This window comes from Rhinopithecus bieti, unplaced genomic scaffold (assembly GCF_001698545.2).
Source record: "Rhinopithecus bieti isolate Rb0 unplaced genomic scaffold, ASM169854v2 scaffold_18153, whole genome shotgun sequence".
NCBI lineage: Eukaryota > Metazoa > Chordata > Mammalia > Primates > Cercopithecidae > Rhinopithecus > Rhinopithecus bieti.
Window position 1 is genome coordinate 2,315,689 of NW_016809139.1, and position 10,341 is coordinate 2,326,029.

General features: G+C 48.2%; 1 protein-coding gene and 1 pseudogene across 1 annotated transcript in view; one reads left to right on the forward strand and one right to left on the reverse strand.

Annotated features, from left to right (window-relative positions):
• AGPAT3 (1-acylglycerol-3-phosphate O-acyltransferase 3) overlaps positions 1-8,913 on the reverse strand; it is a 124,893-nt gene extending 115,980 nt beyond the window's left edge. Inside the window, exon 1 of the mRNA XM_017888729.1 lies at positions 8,516-8,913. The gene's annotated coding sequence lies outside the window, so the exon portion shown is untranslated. The remainder of the gene's footprint in view (positions 1-8,515) is intronic.
• The window catches only part of LOC108539771 (myosin light polypeptide 6-like), a 28,584-nt pseudogene that overhangs the window by 8,187 nt on the left and 10,056 nt on the right, over positions 1-10,341 (forward strand).

A 10,341-nucleotide genomic window follows, 5' to 3' on the forward strand; every position in this document is an offset into this window, starting at 1 on the left:
TATATATATATATATACATGAGAGGATGTGCACAGGTTATATACAAATACAACAACATTTTATATCAGGAAATTAAGCATCCACTGATTTTGGTAACCGTGTTGGGTTCTGGAACCAATCCCTAGTGGACACTGCAGAATAACTATATTCAACAAAATAATGGCTGAAATTTTTCCAGAATTGCTGAAAGACATGATACTTTATCTTCAGGAAGTACAATGAATCCAAAATAGGATAAATAAAAAGAAACCCATGCTAGAAAGACCACAGTGAAGTTGAAAAACACCAGAAATAAAGAGACTATAAAAGCAGCCAGACAAAAAGCCTACTACTGACACAGGAAGGACACTCAAAATGACAGCTGACTTCCTAACAGCAACTTTATAAGTCAGAAGATACACAAGAGAATTCAATCCTTAAAGAAATGCCAGGCCGGGCGCGGTGGCTCAAGCCTGTAATCCCAGCACTTTGGGAGGCCGAGACGGGTGGATCACGAGGTCAGGAGATCGAGACCATCCTGGCTAACACGGTGAAACCCCGTCTCTACCAAAAAATACAAAAAACTCAGTGCTATACAGACTACATCCTCTGCCCATGAGCCTTTCAGCTGATATCATAATAAAAACATAACCTAAAATCCTCAATGCCTTTGGACATAAAAGCATTCATGGGTCATGGAAGAATAATAAAATTGTAAAATGCTGAACAATGAAAATACTACATATCAAAACAAACAAAACGACAGTACAGCAGAACTAAGTAGGAAAGCTACAAAGCCTTAAATGCTTATGACAGGGCCGGGCGCGGTGATTCATGCCTGTAATCCCAGCACTTTGGGAGGCCAAGGCGGAGTTCAAGACCAGCCTGGCCAACATGGTGAAACCCTGTATGAGGTCAGGAATTCAAGACCAGCCTGGCCAACATGGTGAAACCCTGTCTCTACTAAAAATACAAAAGTTAGCCAGGCATGGTGGCACATGCCTGTAATCCCACCTACTCAGGAGGCTGAGGCAGGAGAACCACCTGAATCTGAGAGGCGGAGGTTGCAGTGAGCGGAGATCACGCCACTGCACTCCAGCCCGGGTGACAGAGGGAGACTCTGTCTCAAAAAAAATAGCAAAATACTTATGACAGAAAGTTGAAAATTAAGAACCTAACCTTAAAGAAAATAAAAAAAGAAAATGTTTCAATTCAGCAACCTAGAAAGAGAATGCCAGAATAAACCCAAAGAGTGTAGAAGGAAATCCTGACAATGAAAGCAGAAATTAGTGATACTGAAACAAAGACACAGTGGAGAAAATCAGCAAGACTAACAGCTGGTTCTTTGTGAACACGAGTAAAATAGATGAGCCTCTGTGAGATGAGTCTAGAAAAGAAAGGTAAAACCATTTTAGGAATGAAAAGGGTGATTTACTGTCAGATATAGTAGAGATCTAAAAATTAAGAAAATATTCTGACCTTTGTATTAAGAAACTGATAACTTGGGCGGGGCACAGAGGCTCATGCCTGTAATCCCAGCATTTTAGGAGGCCGAGGTGGGAGGATCACCTGAGGTCAGGAGTTTGAGACCAGCCTGGCCAACATGGTGAAACCCTGTCTCTATTGAAAATGCAAAAATTGGCCGAGCGCGGTGGCTCAAGCCTGTAATCCCAGCACTTGGGAAGGCCAAGACGGGCGGATCACAAGGTCAGGAGATCCAGATCATCCTGGCTAACACGGTGAAACCCCGTCTCTACTAAAAACTACAAAAAAAAAAAAAAAAAACTAGCTGGGCGAGGTGGCGGCGCCTGTAGTCCCAGCTACTCAGGAGGCTGAGGCAGGAGAATGGCGTGAACCCGGGAGGCGGAGCTTGCAGTGAGCTGAGATCTGGCCACTGCACTCTAGCTTGGGTGACAGAGCGAGACTCCGTCTCCAAAAAAAAAAAAAAAAAAAAAAGAAAATGCAAAAATTAGCCAGGTGTGGTGGTGCGCGCCTGTAATCCCAGCTACTCGGGAGGCTGAAGGAGAATCGCTTGAACGCGGGAGGCGGAAGATGCAGAAGCCCCCTGTGTTCTCCTTCCAGGCACTAGAGCCTGAGTCCTCACGGCACGTGGGTTTTGCTGGTGCACGTGCTTTATCTTGATGGAGTCTGGCGCCGTGCACGCTTCTGTGGCTCACTCCTTCCTCCCAGCATTATCCTCCAGAGGCGCACACGTGTTGCTGCCTGGAGGATCTACTTCCTTCCCCTTTCCATGGTGAATGTAGCACGAGGTTATTTTTCATTTTATTTGGAGACAGGCATTGAGAGAGCTCCCAGAGTCTGACTCTAACACATATGCCGCTATGAACACCTTAGCATGTCCCCTGGGAAGCAGATGGCAGGTGAACCCCACACTCAATGCCATCTCCTTGCAGCTCCTGCCATTCTCTAGAGCAGCCATGCTGGCACCAGTGCTCCATCTGCCCCCACATCTTCTCCAGCACTTGTCCCCACGGTCTTCTAAGTTTCGCCATCCCAGCAGGGGGGAGGCCACGGCTCTCTGTGGTTTCGTTTCTGTGTCTCCCTGGTGACCCGTGACAGTGGACCCTTCCATCTCTCCAGCTCCTGGCTTTTGGGTCACTTCATTTGTATTTCTCACACCAGGCCTCCTCTGCTTCGAGGAGGCAGAGTGGGACGATTCGGAACTAAGTGGCCACTGTTTGTACCCACACCAGAAGGCAACACGGCAGAAGCATTTCCCTAAAATCAGGAACAGGACAAGGAGGGCCTGTCACGCTTCCATCCAGCCCTGCCCAGGGCCTGGTCCAGGCAGCAAAACAGGAAGGAAAAATATGAAAGATACAAGGAAGAAACAGAGTCTTCACCATTCCCACATGACATGAATGTCTACTGAGAAAATCCCCAAAATCTACAAATTTTAAGCAATGGCAAGGTGATCAGCTATGAAATCAATACCCAAAAGCCAACTGCTTTTCTACAGAACACCAGCAAAGAATCAGAAATCAATAAAAATAAAAAACATCACTTACGGCCGGGCATGGTGGCTCATGCCTGTAATTCCAACACTTTGGGAGGCCAAGGTGGGCAGATCACTTGAGGTCAGGAGTTGGAGACCAGCCTAGCCAACATGGTGAAAACCTGTCTCTACTAAAAATACAAAAATTAGTCGGGCATGGTGGCACATACCTGTAATCCCAGCTAGTCGGGAGGCTGAAGCAGGAAAATCACTTGAACCCAGGAGGCAGAGTTGCAGTGAATTGAGATTCTGCCCCTGCACTCCAGCCTGAGCAACAGAGCAAGATTCTGTCTCAAAAACAAACAAACAAAAAAACACCATTTACAAAAGCAAGAACAATAATAAGAGCACCTGGGAATAAATGTGAGCACAGAGTGTCAGGCGGAATGTGGAATACCACAGCGTTTTATCAAGACACCTAGGAAGACCTGCACAGCCAACTCCAGAGGGATAAAGTGCTTAATCAGAGAAAGCAAACTTTACAACTTTTACAAAAAAATACAGAATACAGGCCAGGCACGGTGGCTCACCCCTGTAATCCCAGCACTTTGGGAGGCCGAGGTGGGCGGATCACGAGGTCAGGAGATCGAGACCATCCTGGCTAACATGGTGAAACCCCATCTCTACTAAAAAATACAAAAAATTAGCCGGGCATAGTGGCGGGTGCCTGTAGTCCCAGCTACTCGGGAGGCTGAGGCAGGAGAATGGTGTGAACCCGGGAGGCGAAGCTTGCAGTGAGCCGAGATCGTGCCACTGCATTCAAGCCTGGGCAACAGAGCAAGACTCCATCTCAAAATAATAATAATACAGAATAAATCTGTGACCCAAGAATTGGGAAGAACTTAAAGTAACATGCAAAAGGCACTACCTAGAAAAGAAGGATGGATAAAATTACACATTACATTAAACTATCTTTTCACCAAAACAAAAACAGTACAAAGATAAAATTCAACTGGGAAAAGTATATAATGCACACATTACAACCAAAGATGAACATCCCGAATCTATAAGGAAATATATAATATGGAAACTATATACAAGGAATAGGTGAGAAAAAAACATAACCCAAAAGAAAAATGGATGAAGCACATGAACAGGCATTTCACAGAGAGGGACACCCATGACTCATAAATACACAAGATGCTCAATTTCATCCAGCAGGAAGGCGTAAAGAAAGACCACAATTGCACAACAGTTTGCATCGACTATCTTTGCAAAAATCAACAGCAATGCCGAGTGCTAACGAGTATGTGGATCAACCTCACACATTGCTGGTGGCTGTGCGACTTGATGTCATTCTGGGACACAGCCCACTCAGAGGTAAGCATGCAGGACATTAGAGGGCTACCCACGTGTGCCCAGAAACACGGACACAGAACATTCCATAGAAACAGGTCAAGATTAGAAGTGCTTCTGGTAACTGTATGGATGCATTCTGAAAACATTATTTTTTTGCAGGCTTTATCTTTGCATAGATCTTATGGGAGGGTCTCCTGTAGGCACTTAAAGACAGGTGGAGTTACTTTAAGACACTGTGGAGTTACTTTGTTTTCCAATTGATGTTATTCTCTTAGTACCATCTTCTCCTCTCCTCTAAGCATCATCAGAGAATGCTGTTTCCAGCAGGCATCCCTGAGACACAGGCAATGATTCTTTTGGTTTCATCTGCACATAAATTCTTGGGATTTTTCCCCTCTCTTCCTGCGTTTTGGAAGTGCCCATTTTGTCCTCATTTAATTAGTTCAGTTACTTTGTTTCAAGAAATAAACAAATACTGTAGCCCAGAGGCTGTAAAAATAGTAGCCCCAGCTGAATTCAGGTGGCAACATTTGTAATTTGGCATGTGCAGTTTGTTAAAAATAAATACATTGCATATAAAACTCCAGATATCTGGCTTCTCTCGGAAGACTAAAGATGGAGTCACTCCAGTCCTACACCCACCTAGCCCTGCTCAGCTGGGGGTCAGTGGCGGGTGGTCAGGTGAGCCAGACCCCATGGAAGAGGCCTCAGTTTCTCACTCATATTCACCACCGCCACCCCTTCCTAGGCCTCATGTCTGCATTCTCACTTACCTTTCTGGCTGGACCCTGCCAGAATCTGTGTTTACGATTTTCCTGTATAGCTTTATTTATATATTTATTCATTTACTGAGATGAAGTCTGGCTCTGTCGCCCAGGCTGGAGTGCAGTGGCACGCTCTCAGCTCACTGCAAAGTCCGCCTCCCAGGTTCAAGGGATTCTCCTTCCTCAGCGTCCTGAGTAGCTGGGACCTATGCATGCGCCACCACACCTGGCTAATATTTTTTTTTTTTTTTTTTTTTAGTAGAGATGGGGTTTCATCATGTTGGCCAGGCTGGTCTTGAACCCCTGACCTCAAGTGATCCACCCGCCTCGGCCTCCCAAAGTGCTGGCATTATAGGTGTGAACCACCGCACAGGGCCCCAATAATTCACTAACATTTAAAGAAAAGAAATAAAAGTTATAAAGGCTTTGGGGCTCCAGGAAAATGCAACGCTAGCCTGGAGCTGGAACTGAACTGCATGACAAACATATTTTCTAAGCAATGTGCTAGAACTTTAGTCGTAGTAATAAGCTCCTGATTTAGAAAACTGAAAACAACCTGTGTGCACTGAAACACGTGTGTTCTGATCGCTGGAGTGCATTTGAAAATTCCCAGCCCACCAGCACTTCGCCTCCCTGCACCAGCTCACTGCCAGCCACGGCAGGGAGTCCACGGAGGATGGCTGTGGTTCGCTTTCTAAAACTAATCCAAAATCCCGCCCGCCCATGCCGCATAGTGAGTCACAGTTGGGACTGTCTTTACCGTTCCTTTTGTTTTTGTGGATTATCAAAAGTCACTGAACTTAGTCAGGCGTGGTGGCAGCACCTATAGTCCCAGACACTTGGGAGGCCAAGGTGGGAGGATCGCTTGAGCCCAGGAGTTTGAGTTCACCCTGGGCAACACAGTAAGGCCCCATCTCTAAAATAAATGCATAAAATTTTAAGTCCCTAAACTTTGTGTCTGAGGCTGCCATGGAGCTCTGCCAGAGAGAGTAGCTTTAAGGTGACAGGTGAGGAGGCAGGTGAGCCACAGCCTCCTTGCTGAGACACCTTTGGGACTCCTTCAGGGGTAACGACCAAAGGGGGTACTCATGCAGGGCCACCCTGGGGGTCCACTTGGCACTGGGCTGGCTGTGCCTAACTCAGGGCTGAGTCTGAGGCTCCTCCTCTCCAGCCCTGCTCCTTCCCGCCTCCTCTCACGGGGGTCAGAGCTGCCTGGAGGTCTGGGTGCTCCCCAACCATCCTCTGCAGGGTTTCTCCCTGCACTCCGCATCTCATCTTGGCACCTCCTCCCCAAACTGATAACCGCGCAACCCAAATTGACGCGGTCTTCCTCTAACAATCTGACTTCTGTCTATTCGAGCAAAAATCAATGCTATTACACCATATTTTACAAAGTATAACAACTGATTAATTTCTCAATGCAAAGATTATGTGTAGCTACCTAATAAAATGCACATTTGTTCACTCAATCAATCACTCCAATTAGACTAGGACAAGGGCCTAAATCAGAAATCAATCAAAGAAAAGCTTAACCCAATCATCAGCACATTCTTCACACGAGGAGTCAATAAACAGCTCTTCATTCTACTCCCACCAAGTGTACCATAAAAAGCTCAGCGTAGATGAATTTACGTCAATTGAATTAATTTTCTTCTTGATTCCATACCATATCCAGCCTGTATCTGTGTCTATCAATTCAGATGGAGATTTTAGAGCCCCCAGTCCAGTAAGTATGGCCCTTCTACAAGTGAAAAGCGTTTAAATGTATGATACGTATACGTGAAGCCAATGACTTAGTCTCTGTTTCAGAAATGTAGATTTTCATCTATTGGATCTTACGAGCGTCAAGGTGGTTTGGTGGAAAGAATAACAGCTGTGGATTCTATCAGACCTTTGTTTAATTCTAGATTTGCCCAAGCTGAGATGCTGGCCAGGCTTCCCCATTCAGTTTCCCATGTCAGTGTCTCTGTCAGTTTCTGTGTGATGGGGTAAAACCACTCTCTTTACAGGGGTATAGAGGAGCTTATAAAATAATAAGGTAAGCAGGTGACAGACTCAATGTCAGGTCAGCAAGTAGGACATGAAGAAGAGAACAAGAGCCACCAAGGCTGCTTGGTACTTGCAGCACTGGTACTCAGCTCCCGGCACCTGGCTGAGAACCAGGAGGGCAGACAGTCAGGGGTGAGTAATCGATCTCAGGACAGGTATTTCCTTATACAGCTTGTTACTACTGCTCATTTTACAATTTATCATTATTGTTATTTACTATGCATTTCATTCCCTACCCGCTTTCGGAAAGGAATCGAGACCATCTCCATCAATGATGCATGGCCTTCCCAGTCACTGGGGACAGGCCTCTGGGCTGCAGGCACACTGTCCCACCAAGGGCACCCAGCTCCACTTTGAGTCCTAAGTGACACAGGGCACGCCAGCCAGGAGGGAGATTTCTGCCTGTCACGCACTGAAGGATACTTGTGTTGCTTTCAATTCACCACCAGTAACATTTAAAACATATCCTATCTGCAATCCTACCTAGGCTTGGGAAAAGACGTGGCCAATTTAACCCCAGCATCCATGTAGCCTAATGGCCAGGTAGACTTTGGCCCTGCAGAAAGAACTAACGCCAACTTTCACCATCGACTCGGCCTTCCCGCCTCCAAAACTAAACGCAGACACTGTCCCAAGGTTATTAGAGTGACATCTCCTGCACTTTGACAAAGAAAATCAAAACACGACCACTTCGAAATGACTACATGAAAGCCTGTCAGAAGGTGAACCACTAATGCATTTGCCTAAAATGCAGCACTTGGAAACTGGTAGCTTAGAATTCATCTTGAAATCATCATGAAGTGGTTTTAGGAAGGACAGACGACTCATTGTCATGTTACTTTACCACTTGAAACGACCTTTTTAAAACCCCAAACACTCTTCGGTTAACCAAAAGTAAATTTCCATGGAATTTCTGAGCAACTGTCTTTAGAAAACTCAGTCCAACTTTACTGTAACAAAAATCTTGCAATGAGATGGAGTAGCTAAAGATCTCACATTAAACAAGTCATTAAAAAGGAAACAGTCAAATGTAGCCAATCACATCCCATGCTGTGCTCTAGAACTACCAGTCCACCAGCGAGAGCTTGTAACAGGGAAATCACCAGAGTTTTTGACAAGGCCAAAGAGGGAGGGAAAATGTGGAAGCAGAAGCCATTTACCAGAGGTGGGTTTTGATGGTGACAAGGGGCCTGCACTGGCTCTTCAGTGCCAAGCACTAGGGGCTTCGGCCTGGGGTCTGCACTGTGAGAGCCTAAGCGGGGTGAAAGGTCGATGAAGAGGGTAAATGTGACTGGGCAAGTTAAGGACACCCCTCCGCCAAAGGAATCCAGGAAATCAGGCTCTTCTCAAACACACATTCTGATCTTCCCCTTCCCTGTTTAGGAGAATTTCAACATTTCCCACCTACCTCTGATTTGACCAGGGATAGCATCCGCGGAATTTCAGCACCCGGACTGGTCAGTGGAGGTGGGAGTTCCAAGGATGTAAGCCTCAAGTCCGTTTCCGTTTCGTGACATAACCTCGGGCAAGAAACTCAAGCCCTGTTTTGTCAGACCATTTGTTTAGGAGGTCAAAGTGCGGAGGGGATGGGAGGGTTGTGCATCAGTCACGTGTCTACGGCCCGGAACAGATTACTTTGGTGAATGTTCTTTTTCTAATTTCCAAAATAAAACCATTACGTTCAGTTTGCTTTCCCAGCCCTGGCACACAGACGCGCGTGCAGGCGCAGGGCGTAGCTCCCCGGCGCGGAGTCTGCACTGGGGCGGGGCAGCACCCGCCCTCCAGGAAGGCCTTTTGTAGAATCCACACCCCTGGGGACCTTCCCACCCGGCCACACTGCCTTTAACCCAGCAGTCTTCAGGCTTCTGCAGCGCGTTCCCCTGGCAGATATGCCAGGACAGGGCCACACACAGGTAGGGTGACCACAGAGGGCGGCCACTCCATGAAGTCAGCTTCAGAACATTTAAGGCCCCTAACCTTCCAAGGCCAAGGGGCCCTGTTCGGTCTGAATGTCAATGGCATGTAGCTGCTTTTTAGACAATGTCCTCAAGAAGATACCTAAGAGTAACCAGAAATGGATACAAGAAGAGCGTTGTAACAGGGACAGGCTAACGCCGAACTCTGCGGAGGAGGGGGACTAGTTGGAAAGGGGGAGCAGCAGGGGGAGCAGCAAAGAAGCAACCAAATTAAGAGAGTGCCCAGCATCCCCTGGAGACCCTTCTGAAGCTTTTACACTAAGACGAAGATCAGCAATTCCTAAGCGAGTCGGAGAAGCCGCGCCTGTAATTTAAAAGCTGCAGGATCCTGGGTCCCTCCAGCAGCCCGGGCCCGCCCCACCTCCCAGCCCCCAGCAGGAGCCGTGCACTCTGTTCTCGGCGTTGGCTTTCATTTTTAATGGGAGCCGCACGCTCATCACCCTCTGTCTGGAGGCCAACAGCCCACATCTTTCCTTCTAAGATCATGTTTCCCAAGAAAAAGAACCCAACTGCTCAAGTATTCTCTTAGACAAGGTTTTTAAAATTGTGCTTTAAAAAAAAAAAGGTCTGGGAAGCCATTTATAAAAGCATTTTCCCCATGTCACTAAACTTCTCTCAAAGTTAAAAAAAAAAAAAAAAAAAAAAAAACCTGCACCATTTTCAACTAGCTTCAAATACTAATAACCCTCCTTTGCTAAGTACTTGGGGCCCACTGTTCCAAGAGTCCTGGGGTGGCCGGGGTGGGTTTTCGCCCCCAGGGCTCTGGTTCCCGGACTGACTCCATCCCGTGACCCGCCCGGTGCAAACGCGCCGCCAGTCTCCGGGCCGGACGCACAGTCAACCCAGGACCCCGTAGGCCTCCCCGCGCGGAGCGGCAAAAAGTGAAACTGCCCCCACGGTCTGGGCGCGCAAGGAGGAGGCCCCTGGGGGGGTCCCGGGTCCGCCGCGCCCCGAAACCAGGCGGCGGGCTTGTCCTGTCCACGGGGGAGCCGGGCGGGTCCCGGAGCAGAGTCCAGGACGGAGGGGGGGGACGTCCCCGCGGGAACCCACTCGCCCTCCCTCAGCCCCAGCCCGGGCCCCTCCCGGGCGCCCCGAACCCCCGGGCCTCCCGCCGGGCCCAGCGCCACCGAGGCTGCTGCGGGAAGTGGCCGGGGCCTCGCGCCGGACCAGACCGCCGGGGAGGCCCGGGTTGCGGGGGACGCACAGGACCCGGGCCCAGACCCCTCCCGGCCCCGCGGCTTCCCAGGCACCGCGCCCT